We start from the raw sequence: 13,805 nt of genomic DNA on the forward strand, positions 1-13,805 counted from the left end.
ACTCAAATTTTATGAAGTTTCAGTTAATTTTTTTAAAAAAACTAATATGCACTATATTTTGACAGGTAGTAAAGAAGGGTAAACTTATTGACTTTTAGACAAGTTCACCTTTATTTCTATTCGATTTTTTCCCAAGAACGTGCCTGTGCCGGCCTACCTCTTTCCCAATAAGAATGTATTGTGTATTCCCGGCATAAAGTAACTCTCACGTCTATAAACATTATCCTCAAAGTTGTGAAGATCTCAAAAAAAATGCTAACACAAACATAGCATAAGTCAATCAAGTAAAATAAACATTTCAAGCACATATCTAGAAAGCAAATAGATCTCTTCTTAGTTCTATGTAGTCATTTAACTGGGTTGTGAATTACACTCATTACAATTACTAACGCTACACTTATCTATCTCTCTCTCTCTCTCTCTCTCTCTCTCTCTCTTTTTGTTTCTTGAGATGCAAATTGAGTTTGGACTTCAAATTGTGCAACACTTTGTGATTTTTTTTCATATTTTTTAGTAACTTGTTAGTATGTCAAAATGCACCGGTGCTCAGGGAATAATCCAAAGCCTCGGAGTACTTGATATGTTCCCCTAAATCACATTCACACCGAGACACTTTATGTATTTTTTTCCATCTCACATAGACGATCACCACACTCGTATCTCTTGTACCTGTTTGGGCATCGGGGTGGGGGAACCGGTTAGACAGCCATGGGCGGTGGTAAATTTTGCCTCCTTTTCTTCTTTCCTATAGCTCCGCCTCTAGTCATGGGATGGGGACATATTTATCGGATGTCCCCGAAGGGACGGGATGGGGACATATTTGTCATAGGGGTTTGTGTTTAAATTGGCAGCGTTATAGTCATGGAGATCTTGCACATATGAATAAGGATCTTATTCCTCCGGCACATATTTGCCAAATGGCAACATTCAAACTAAAGCACCACATCTAGAGGTGAATCTTTGCTATAATATATGTCCACTCAATATTGCATCACGATGACCATATAGCACTCAATCGTGTTAATATAAAAAATTGCACTCATTTCATAGTGTTAAAAAATGTTCTTCTAGACTTTGGATAACATATTTACGAGGGTTGTCTGAGTACCCCAAAACAAACAAAAAATGACACCCTTATCCCTAAAGGGATCTTGGAGATTTGGTTTTGAGACGATTTAAGGGCATGTACAATATGGTGATCTCAACCTTCTTTACCTGTCACCACGTTGAATTTTTGCTTAGTTGGAGGAGAGAGAATAAAGAAAGAAAAAGTTAGAAAGTTATGCTCCGAGCAAAGGAATAATCACTTAGAATTCGCTCAAAAAAACCACTTAGAAAATATAAGAGAAGTCTATATTCTCCATTGTATCATTGTTTTCCCTTATCAATAGAATTCTGTACTAAAATTAATTAATGAGAAAATAATTGTACCACTTATATTTCTCTACTAATACTATTATACATGCTCTAAGAGCGTCTCTAGCAGAAACCGCAAACCTTAAATACGCGGTTTGCAGGTCGAAAAATTCGCGATTTGGAGGCCGAAAAATGCCTCCACAGACCCAGACCCCGTAAATAGAAACTGTAAAATAGCATATTCCCGAATATTTCACCTAGGTGACATTTTTTTAAACCCGCCTTCTTCTTCCCAACCCACCCTGCGCCACCACACCACGCCGTCGGCCCGCGCTCGGCCGCCCCGCGCCGGCCGCAACCCGTCCGTGCTCGCAGCAGCCCGCGCGCTGGCCACGCCATAGCAGTCGCCAACTGCTGGCCACGCTCGCGCGTAGCAGCCCGCCCGCGCCGGCTGCAGGCCACACTGTTCGCACACGAACACGTCGCCGTGTACCCTCGACGCCGAGCGTGATGCGCGGCAGCACGCGCCGAGGGAGGCTCGCCGGAAGCGCGATACGCAAGACAGTCCGGCGAGCGCTTTTGTGACCCGAAACCCCGCTCGCCCGGGAGGGACCCCGTCAGGGCTTGCGGCGGCTATGGGCTTCCCTAGGTCGGCCTAACCGCCCCTAGGACCTCGTGGATTCGCAGCCTCCAATCCTGAAGAACAACGAAGAACGAGAAGAAAGATACAAGGGGAGAGAGATAAAAGTAGATGAACACGAAAAACAAAAAAGTAGTAGATGTGTTTGTTCGATTGGTGTTGGTTCAATCGGCCGTCACCCCTCATGTATATAAAGGGCGGCTGGACTTTCCGTGCAAGATAAAGGGTTGGATTCACGCCCAAAATCCTAGATTGGGTCCAATTCGGATGGTTTGGTCCGAACTCTCTATAATTGTTCGGTCAAAAACGTATCTGCACATTGTGGGCTCATTTTGAGACAGTAAACGACCTCAAATCAAAATCTTGTAAACAACAAAGTTCTTCGCCTCGAAAAAACGAAGAACTTTCATGTTGACCACTTTTCCATCCGAGTTCATCTTGATCGCTCAATAGAGGTAGCAAGAAAAACGATCAATCTCGACGTCTTCGCCTGTGCGCCAATTCCGCTCGCGCCCTACCTTAGAGGTCTCTATGGTCGGGCGCCCCACCTCTGGTAATTTGAGTTCCAGCAGTATTTTAGCTCCACAAATCGCATACTAACTCGGATCGCGATGACTCAAAAACCAAAGTTGCTTGTTTCGAAGAGACGCACAACTTTCGTTTGTATCACTTCTTCATTTGAGGTCATGTTAAATGAGCTCTAGTGGAAGCCTTCATATATCGATCCTCGAGATCACCTCTGACTGCTAGCATAATCGGCTATCAAACCGGATCATGGCACAACTTGGAATGGTGGACATGGTGTCTCCTAAATGAGTAATATATCTGTCACGCCAAACACCGAATTATGTTCTTGATTAGCCATCGGCCCACAACGAGTATCAACACATGCCCCCCTGTTTTCTGGCAGAGCTTGCATGCCAGAAAATAACTTTCTCCACCTTTTGCTCAGGACGATGTCAACACTCCATCGGCTATTGGTTCTCAGGACGATAATTCTATATCAGCCATTTATGTTCAGGTTGGTTGCCACCTTGGTAGATCTTCTTCAAATAATCACCTTTGAGAACAACCACTTCATCTTGACGATTGATGGATGTCCCAAATACGTTCATGTACATCTCCCATAGCGACTCTTGCTTGATCTTCATCCAAGCACTTCAAAAGAATACCGTCAACTGTTCGGCGATAAAGCTTATCGTCCATTAATGCACACTTAAAAGCCATCTGCCGAACAGCTCTGTCCGTCTTCTTGCTAGGATCCTGCAAATATTCAACAATATGTCTTTCCAATCTTATTATTTACCTGCACTAGATCCTTCATTATTGACCGAATCAATGGGATTTAATTCGGTCTTACCTATGACAACAAGAGCAAACATTGGCTTATGAGATATATGAAAACGCCACGATTAACATGGTAGCCAGATGCTTGTTGTGCTAACTCATTTGCATTCCAAATGTCTTGCTTAGATATATGAGAAATGCAAAAGTAACCTAAGGTAGAAATTATATCTAGAGATTGATCAAGATACATATTAAGTGATTCGTCGAAACATTGGTAAACCTTAGATTTTTTATATACTACTACCAACGAATCACTAGAAGCCTCAATATGTGTAGCACCTATAGCAAAAAATAGTTCCAGCACGAATAGCGAAGCTTCATATTCGGCCTAAGATAATCTAAGCGGCATGAGACTTTGAAAATAGAACCAGTAGGAGATAAATAAACAGTACTAAAGAATTGGCTATTGCTTTCAAAAACTGAAGCATCATCATACTATCTCCATGGTACTAGAGAGACAAAATCAATAAACATATTATGCTCATAATCAATACCCAGCAATGAAATTTAGAACAATTTGGCCTTTCATAGATTTACAGATTCATAAGCCAAATTGCAAAAGCATAAGCATAAGCATAATATTCAATAAACGCATACCTTGTCTCGGGTTTCAATAGGACTAGGGACGATGTTAGCACAACACATCGTCCATGATTAGATAATTCTCTCGTGGCGATAGGATAAGTATCGGCCATGTGTTATTTGCCTCAAAGGCCTGTATAATTCATCCACCAAAGTATGTATAGCCGAAATAAACAAAATAAAACAACTCTGATTATGAACTCCAAACATTTCGGCCTCTCAGATTAGCAACAAAATTGCAACTAACCAAACGAATAACGTTTTGGTAATACCGTTTGATGATGTAAAGAATTATAATGCATTCACGGATTAAAGTAAGACCATGGAGGGTAACTGATCATACCTGAGGATATGCTACATGGCATAGGCATAAATGGCATGGCTGAATAATATGTATGATGTGCTGACCGAAACCTCTTAGTATATGATAGAAAATTCTTTCTTGATCGTTTGCTAGCCTCGGTCTTTTCTTCCTTCATCCTTATCGCTATTCTTGCAATAGGAACTTGCACATCCTCCTTACTTTGAGGTCCTTCCTTAGGGACCCATGCCATGTTCTTTGTCTTCAGCTTTGCGGCACTAAGATGTTTCAGCTTTCTCTCTTGCCATCTTGTTAAGCCGAGTGGGCATCCCGGCTGTGATTTATTTTTGCACATTAGCGTTTCTTCCTTGGCCTCTGGCACTTTCAACTTTACTTGTTCAGATTTGGCATTTCGAGCTCCAGCATTTACTTGCTTCATCTCTTTGTCTTCTGTAGCCAAGGTCAACTTGGCCGGCTCTTTTTTATTTGAGATCGAATCTGAAACATCACACTTCGGTTATCCTTTTTCACTTGATAAACTTGCTTGACCGTCTCCTTCTTGTTCGTTGAGCTCCTAACCGATTCCTTTTTATTGAAACGGTCTTTGACATGTGATTGTTGCTTAGATTTTGACCTTATTGGAGCTGCATAATTTGGGTTAGATGATCTATAGTAAGACGGATAACGTGCCCTTGGGTCATACCGGTGATCCCATGATGGATATGGATAACAATCACCATAGGGAGGTATCCATGACATTGGCATTGGTGGCCTAAAGGGAGGATACGAAGCTGCTGCATTGAACTTCTCCCATTGCCAATCCCGGTCTTTAGACTTTTGCCTTGGGGGTGATCTCGATGACTTTGCAATACTTGGCCGATAAGAACTTCTTGCTTCACTCTCCTTCTTATATTTCTCCAATAACTCTGCGAAAGTGACTTTAGTTTTCTTACCCTTGTGCTTATCACGGCCTTTGTCCTGTTTCGTTTTGCGTCCATCGATCTTTGAATTTTGTTCCCAGTGCTTGATATCCTTGGTGTAGCTTCAATGGAACACCCAGCTTCAAGAATGTCTTCAACATGCACTTCAATAATTTCTTCACTTGAAAGCTTGATCCCATTATCTTCCGTGTGTACCTTCTCATCATCATATGAATCGGCTATAGGTAACCGATCCAATAACTTTTGATCATTCATACCAATCGAAATAGATTGGCTATATGTTTGTGTTTCAACAAATTGCAATCGTCCTTTATCTACAGCCGATTGTACTATTTTATGAAACATGGTGCAATTATAAGTACTATGCTCAAACGAATCATGCAACTTGCAATAGATTCGTCCTTGTGCTAATGGCTCAACATTGTGATCAAGGATTCTAATATAATCACTCGTCAGCAACACATCAAAAATATGATCACACATGCTCAAACTAAAGGTACACCTTTTATCTTCCAGCCGTTCTTGTTGTGAAAACGGCTTTGAAATTAAGCAACCGAATGGTTCAGATTTTACATCACCACATTCAGCTATGTGCTGATTTTTAGACTCTTTTTCCGATGCGTTTGAATATGGTAATATACCAGCATCGGCTTTCTCCAAAGATAATAACCTTGACTTTAAGTTTCTGAAACCAAAATAGTTATAACACATATGTCTCACTTGAGACCAAATGTAAGCCAAGTACGAAGTAAGCAAAGCTAACCATATAGATATATAATTCAAATGAAACAATGTGGGAAACCTTGGCTGTAATAATTTTTCACTATCGGTCTTTCTAAATAGCAGAACATGTTGACCGATATGTTGTGTAGCAATTTTATTGCTAACAAATAAATTACTTTCCACAATTGGTCTTTCAAAGTTTCTTATGAAAATCTTGCTAATAGATGCATCAACAATATAGTTTTGACCAAATTGGAAAATAAGTAAATTATTTGTTGGATATACCTCTTTGAAGACGTTGGGCGAGTATGATGGTTGCGTAACCTGAACAATATATTTCTCTCGCATTTGGATGATTCTCCAACGCCATGTATTCTTGTTGTTCTGAATTATGTACATCTTCACTTTGATGCTCTTCATCAACTGAACATTGTTCGGCTATATTTTGCTGCTCTTGATGTTCGTCAATTCCTTTCGCACAGCACTCGTAGGGAAGTATGTAAGCTCCCTTACATCCAGAAAAATCAAGCATGGTTGTTTCACATTCACCATGCTCTTTCTCAACGAAACTTGCATTTTTTGATTCAATGGATTCAACAGATGTACTTTTTGATTCGGCTTTTCCAATAACCGAATTAAGCATACTAGCAGAACCATCTTTATCTTCTTCATTGATATTGTTACTATGCAAAGCTTCTTCTTCTTGCTTCAATATTTCAGAGGGTTCAACTTGATTGCTGCATGGAGGAGAGGATTTGGTTTCTTCAACCAGGGTAACATTATCCTGAGGATTCTTCTCGATCATTGCATGAAAAAATTGTAGATCTTCCTCTTCAAGTTTTTTCTTGTACGCTTTATGCTCCTCCTTGAGCTTAGTTTCAAGCACCTCAAATTCCTTCTTGCGCTTATTTTTTAGTACTTCATAGCTTTGGCGTTGTTCCTCCGATAAATCATCAAACATAATGATGACCTTATCGGTGTTAACCTCAGCTAGACATTTTTGCGCTCTGATGCTTGTTTTTCTTTCTTTCGGCAGTGAAGTGTTGCCGAAACTTTGTAGTTGTGAAGGACTGATGGCGTGTATTTCACACGTTCGTTGGGCAACCCCAAGAGGAAGGTATGATGCGCACAGCAGCAAGTTTTCCCTCAGAAAGAAACCAAGGTTTATCGAACCAGGAGGAGCCAAGAAGCACGTTGAAGGTTGATGGCGGCGGGATGTAGTGCGGCGCAACACCAGGGATTCCGGCGCCAACGTGGAACCCGCACAACACAACCAAAGTACTTTGCCCCAACGAAACAAGTGAGGTTGTCAATCTCATCGGCTTGCTGTAACAAAGGATTAACCGTATTGTGTGGAAGATGATTGTTTGCAGAGAAAATAGTAAAACAAGTATTGCAAGCAGATTTGTATTTCGAGTATTAAAAGAATGGACCGGGGTCCACAGCTCACTAGAGGTGTCTCTCCCATAAGATAAAAGCATGTTGGGTGAACAAATTACGATCGGGCAATTGACAAATAGAGAGGGCATAACAATGCACATACATGTCATGATAAGTACAAGTGAGATTTAATTGGGCATTACGACAAAGTACATAGACCGCCATCCAACTCGCATCTATGCCTAAAAAGTCCACCTTCGAGTTATCGTCCGAACCCCCTCCAAGTATTAAGTTGCAAAGCAATGGACAATTGCATTAAGTATGGTGCGTAATGTAATCAATAACTACATTCTCGGACATAGCATCAATGTTTTATCCCTAGTGGCAACAAGCACATCACAACCTTAGAACTTTCTCATCACTCGTCCTGTGTGTCAATGCGAGCATGAACCCACTATCGAGCATAAATACTCCCTCTTGGAGTTACTAGCATCAACTTGGCCGAGCCTCTACTAATAACTGGAGAGCATGCAAGATCATAAACAACACATATGCAATAACTTGATAATTAACATAACATGGTATTCTCTATCCATCGGATCCCGACAAACACAACATAGAGTATTACAGATAGATGGTCTTGATCATGTTAGGCAGCTCGCAAGATCCAACAATGAAGCACAATGAGGAGAAGACAACCATCTAGCTACTGCTATGGACCCATAGTCCAGGGGTGAACTACTCACTCATCACTCCGGAGGCGACCATGGCGGTGTAGAGTCCTCCGGGAGATGAATCCCCTCTCCGGCAGGGTGCCGGAGGAGATCTCCGAATCCCCCGAGATGGGATTGGCGGCGGCGGCGTCTCCGGGAAGGATTTCCGTATCGTGGTTTTTCGCATCGTGGGTTTCGCGACGGAGGCTTTAAGTAGGCGAAGGGCGAGAGTCGGAGGGTCGACGAGGGGCCCACACCACGTGGCGGCGCGGCCCCCTTGGCCGCGCCGCCTTGTGGTCCGGCCACCTCGTGGCCCCACTTCGTATGCTCTTCGGTCTTCTGGAAGGTTCGTGGCAAAATAGGCCCCCGGGTCTTTGTTTCGTCCAATTTCGAGAATATTTCGTTACTAGGATTTCGAAACCAAAAACAACAGAAAACAAGAATCGGCACTTCGGCATCTTGTTAATAGGTTAGTTCCGTAAAATGCACGAATATGACATAAAGTGTGCATAAAACATGTAGGTATCATCAATAATATGGCATAGAACATAAGAAATTATCGATACGTCGGAGACGTATCAAGCATCCCTAGCTTAGTTCGCTCGTCCCGAGCGAGCAAAACGATAACAAAGATAATTTCTGAAGTGACATGCCATCATAACCTTGATCATACTATTTGTAAACATATGTAGTGAATGCAGCGATCAAAACAATGGTAATGACATGAGTAAACAAGTGAATCATAAAGCAAAGACTTTTCATAAATAGTACTTCAAGACAAGCATCAATAAGTCTTGCATAAGAGTTAACTCATAAAGCAATAAATCAAAGTAAAGGCATTGAAGCAACACAAAGGAAGATTAAGTTTCAGCGGTTGCTTTCAACTTGCAACATGTATATCTCATGGATAATTGTCAACATAGAGTAATATAACAAGTACAATATGCAATTATGTAGGAATCAATGCACAGTTTCACACAAGTGTTTGCTTCTTGAGGTGGAGAGAGATAGGTGAACTGACTCAACATAAAAGTAAAAAGAATGGTCCTTCAAAGAGGAAAGCATCGATTGCTATATTTGTGCTAGAGCTTTTATTTTGAAAACATGAAACAATTTTGTCAACGGTAGTAATAAAGCATATGAGTTATGTAAATTATATCTTACAAGTTGCAAGCCTCATGCATAGTATGCTAATAGTGCCCGCACCTTGTCCTAATTAGCTTGGACTACCGGATCTTTGCAATGCACATGTTTTAACCAAGTGTCACAATGGGGTACCTCCATGCCGCCTGTACAAAGGTCTAAGGAGAAAGCTCGCATTTTGGATTTCTCGCTTTTGATTATTCTCAACTTAGACATCTATACCAGGACAACATGGACAACGGATAATGGACTCCTCTTTAATGCATAAGCATGTGGCAACAGCTTATTATTCTCATATGAGATTGAGGATATATGTCCAAAACTCGAAACTTCCACCATGAATCATGGCTTTAGTTAGCGGCCCAATGTTCTTCTCTAACAATATGCATGCTCCAACCATAAAGGTGGTAGATCTCTCTTACTTCGTACAAGACGGACATGCATAGCAACTCACATGATATTCAACAAAGAATAGTTGATGGCGTCCCAGAAACATGGTTATCTCACAACAAGCAACTTAATAAGAGATAAAGTGCATAAGTACATATTCAATACCACAATAGTTTTTAAGCTATTTGTCCCATGAGCTATATATTGCAAAGGTGAATGATGGAATTTTAAAGGTAGCACTCAAGCAATTTACTTTGGAATGGCGGATAAATACCATGTAGTAGGTAGGTATGGTGGACACAAATGGCATAGTGGTTGGCTCAAGTATTTTGGATGCATGAGAAGTATTCCCTCTCGATACAAGGTTTAGGCTAGCAAGGTTATTTGAAACAAACACAAGGATGAACGGTGCAGCAAAACTCACATAAAAGACATATTGTAAACATTATAAGACTCCACACCGTCTTCCTTGTTGTTCAAAACTCAATACTAGATATTATCTAGACTCTAGAGAAACCAAATATGCAAACCAAATTAGCAAGCTCTAAGTATTTCTTCATTAATGGGTGCAAAGTATATGATGCAAGAGCTTAAACATGAGCACAACAATTGCCAAGTATCAAATTATCCAAGACATTTTAGAATTACTACATGTAGCATTTTCCAATTCCAACCATATAACAATTTAACGAAGAAGAAATTTCGCCATGAATACTATGAGTAAAGCCTAAGGACATACTTGTCCATATGCTACAGAGGAGCGTGTCTCTCTCCCATAAAGTGAATGCTAGGATCCATTTTATTCAAACAAAACAAAAAACAAAAACAAACCGACGCTCCAAGGAAAGTGCATAAGATGTGACGGAATAAAAATATAGTTTCGGGGAGGAACCCGATAATGTTGTCGATGAAGAAGGGGATGCCTTGGGCATCCCCAAGCTTAGATGCTTGAGTCTTCTTAGAATATGCAGGGGTGAACCACCGGGGCATCCACAAGCTTAGAGCTTTCACTCTCCTTGATCATATTGCATCATACTCCTCTCTTGATCCTTGAAAACTTCCTCCACACCAAACTCGAAACAACTCATTAGAGGGTTAGTGCACAATAAAAATTAACATGTTCAGAGGTGACACAATCATTCTTAACACTTCTGGACATTGCATAAAGCTACTGGACATTAATGGATCAAAGAAATTCATCCAACATAGCAAAAGAGGCAATGCGAAATAAAAGGCAGAATCTGTCAAAACAGAACAGTCCGTAAAGATGGATTTTATTAGGCCACCAGACTTGCTCAAATGAAAATGCCCAAATTGAATGAAAGTTGCGTACATATCTGAGGATCATGCACGCAAATTGGCTTAATTTTCTGAGCTACCTACAGGGAGGTAGACCCAGATTCGTGACAGCAAAGAAATCTGGAACTGCGCAGTAATCCAAATCTAGTACTTACTTTACTATCAAAGACTTTACTTGGCACAACAAAACTCAAAACTAAGATAAGGAGAGGTTGCTACAGTAGTAAACAACTTCCAAGACTCAAATATAAAAACAAAAATACTGTAGTAAAAACATGGGTTGTCTCCCATAAGCGCTTTTCTTTAACGCCTTTCAGCTAGGCGCAGAAAGTGTATCTCAAGTGTTATCGAAGGGTGGTGCACCTACAGTGGGGTTTGGAGTTTTCTCAACTATGCATAGTATATTGGATACATAAGTTTCAGCGTCTCCCTTTTCATTAGTCTTGGGCTTGCTACTCTCATCAAACAAATTTTCAGGAACAAGCCAAGCATAGTTATTTTCTAGTGCATCATTCATAGCTAGGAGTTTACATGGTATTGGTGCTTTGATCTCCCCACCATCATTAGCATTATTAGTGTACCTTATCCTATCCATATCCATTTTTTCAAGGAGACTAACAAAATTAGTATGAGAACCAAGCATATTAAATTTAGCAAAGACCTTTCTAGCCTCTCTTGCTAGACCGCCAAATTCTCTAAGAAGGGTTTCTAAAACAAAATCTTTCTTTTCCCCCTCTTCCAAATCACCAAGTGTAAGAAACATGTGTTGGATTATAGGATTGAGATTAACAAATTTAGTTTCCAACATGCGAAGTAAAGCGAAGACAGCAGTAATTTCATAAGTAGGAGCAAGTTCTACCAAGTGTCTATCTTCAAAATCTTCAACGGTACTAACATGGGTGAAAAATTCTTCTATATTGTTCCTCCCAATTATAGACCCTTGTCCTACCGGTATGTTTTTTGTGGTAAATTAAAAGGAAACATGATGAATCAAGTAAAGTAAATGCAAGTATACTAATTTTTTTTTGTTTTTGATATAGCAAACAAGACAGTAAATAAAGTAAAGCTAGCAACTAATTTTTTTTGTGTTTTGATATAATGCAGCAAACAAAGTAGTAAATAAAATAAAGCAAGACAAAAACAAAGTAAAGAGATTGAGAAGTGGAGACTCCCTTGCAGCGTGTCTTGATCTCCCCGGCAACGGCGCTGTAAAAGAGCTTGATGGCGTGTATTTCACACGTTCGTTGGGCAACCCCAAGAGGAAGGTATGATGCACACAGCAGCAAGTTTTCCCTCGTAAAGAAACCAAGGTTTATCGAACCAGGAGGAGCCAAGAAGCACGTTGAAGGTTGATGGCGGCGGGATGTAGTGCGGCGCAACACCAGGGATTCCGCGCCAACGTGGAACCTCGCACAACACAACCAAAGTACTTTGCCCCAACGAAACAGATGAGGTTGTCAATCTCACCGGCTTGCCGTAACAAAGGATTAACCGTATTGTGTGGAAGATGATTGTTTGCAGAGAAAATAGTAAAACAAGTATTGCAAGCAGATTTGTATTTCAAGATTAAAAGAATGGACCGGGGTCCACAGCTCACTAGAGGTGTCTCTCCCATAAGATAAAAGCATGTTGGGTGAACAAATTACGATCGGGCAATTGACAAATAGAGAGGGCATAACAATGCACATACATGTCATGATAAGTACAAGTGAGATTTAATTGGGCATTACGACAAAGTACATAGACCGCCATCCAACTCGCATCTATGCCTAAAAAGTCCACCTTCAGAGTTATCGTCCGAACCCCTCCAAGTATTAAGTTGCAAAGCAACAGACAATTGCATTAAGTATGGTGCGTAATGTAATCAATAACTACATCCTCGGACATAGCATCAATGTTTTATCCCTAGTGGCAACAAGACACAGCACAACCTTAGAACTTTCGTCACTCGTCCCAAGTGTCAATGCGGCATGAACCCACTATCGAGCATAAATACTCCCTCTTGGAGTTACTAGCATCAACTTGGCCGAGCCTCTACTAATAACGGAGAGCATGCAAGATCATAAACAACACATATGCAATAACTTGATAATTAACATAACATGGTATTCTCTATCCATCGGATCCCGACAAACACAACATAGAGTATTACGGATAGATGATCTTGATCATGTTAGGCAGCTCACAAGATCCAACAATGAAGCACAATGAGGAGAAGACAACCATCTAGCTACCGCTATGGACCCATAGTCCAGGGGTGAACTACTCACTCATCACTCCGGAGGCGACCATGGCGGTGTAGAGTCCTCCGGGAGATGAATCCCCTCTCCGGCAGGGTGCCGGAGGAGATCTCCGTAATCCCCCGAGATGGGATTGGCGGCGGCGGCGTCTCGGAAGGATTTCCGTATCGTGGTTTTTCGCATCGTGGGTTTCGCGACGGAGGCTTTAAGTAGGCGAAGGGCGGAGTCGGAGGGCCGACGAGGGGCCCACACCACAGGGCGGCGCGGGCCCCCCTGTCCGCGCCGCCTTGTGGTCCGGCCACCTCGTGGCCCCACTTCGTATGCTCTTCGGTCTTCCGGAAGGTTCGTGGCAAAATAGGCCCCCGGGTCTTTGTTTCGTCCAATTCCGAGAATATTTCGTTACTAGGATTTCTGAAACCAAAAACAGCAGAAAACAAGAATCGGCACTTCGGCATCTTGTTAATAGGTTAGTTCCGTAAAATGCACGAATATGACATAAAGTGTGCATAAAACATGTAGGTATCATCAATAATATGGCATAGAACATAAGAAATTATCGATACGTCTGAGACGTATCAAGCATCCCCAAGCTTAGTTCTGCTCGTCCCGAGCAGCAAAACGATAACAAAGATAATTTCTGAAGTGACATGCCATCATAACCTTGATCATACTATTTGTAAACATATGTAGTGAATGCAGCGATCAAAACAATGGTAATGACATGAGTAAACAAGTGAATCATAAAGCAAA

This window comes from Lolium rigidum, chromosome 3 (genome assembly GCF_022539505.1).
Source record: "Lolium rigidum isolate FL_2022 chromosome 3, APGP_CSIRO_Lrig_0.1, whole genome shotgun sequence".
Classification (NCBI taxonomy): domain Eukaryota; kingdom Viridiplantae; phylum Streptophyta; class Magnoliopsida; order Poales; family Poaceae; genus Lolium; species Lolium rigidum.